This window comes from Equus przewalskii, chromosome 8, assembly GCF_037783145.1.
Source record: "Equus przewalskii isolate Varuska chromosome 8, EquPr2, whole genome shotgun sequence".
Taxonomy (NCBI): Eukaryota; Metazoa; Chordata; class Mammalia; order Perissodactyla; family Equidae; genus Equus; species Equus przewalskii.
In genome coordinates this window covers 29,400,879-29,401,600 of record NC_091838.1, presented here as the reverse complement: position 1 = coordinate 29,401,600, position 722 = coordinate 29,400,879, and positions in this window count along the sequence as shown.

The window sequence follows — 722 nt, the reverse complement described above, 5'->3', positions numbered from 1 at the left end:
TGGCAGATGTGCATAGCTATGACCCAGCAACTCTACTCTGGGGGCCTACTTTGGAAACCCTCACATGTACGTACACAGAGAGACATATAAGAATATTAACTGCAGCGCTCTTTCTAAATTGAAAACTGAGAACAACCTAGACACTCATCAACAAGAAAACGGATAAATTCATTTATATGTGAAAACACATTAAAGTACCATATATTGTTTCTTTCCGATGTTTTATAAGATATGTGATGTACAATGAACTGCACATACCTAAAGTGTACAATTTGATAAGTTTTGTCTTGTTATATACTACTCAAACTATAACCACAATCAAAATAAGGAACATATCCATCACACACAAAACTTCTCTTGCTCCTTTGTAGTCTATCCCTGTCTCTTCCCTCTGTGCCCCATCCCCAGGAGACCTCTGATTATTTTGTCACAATAGATTTGTTTGCATTTTCTAACACTTCTTTCTCTCAGCATCACTGTTTAGAGATTCATCCATGTTGTTGTATCAGTTGTCATTTCTTTTATTGCTAAGTAGCACCCATTATATAGATATAACGCAATTTGTTTATCTGTTCCCCCGCTGATGGGCTTTTGAGTTGTTTGCGGTTTGGGGCTATTACAAATAAAGCTGCTATAAAGAATCTTGTACAAGTTTTCATGTGCATGTATGTTCACATTTCTCTAGGAGTGGGAGTACTGAATCAACTGGAAGGTGAAGTCTT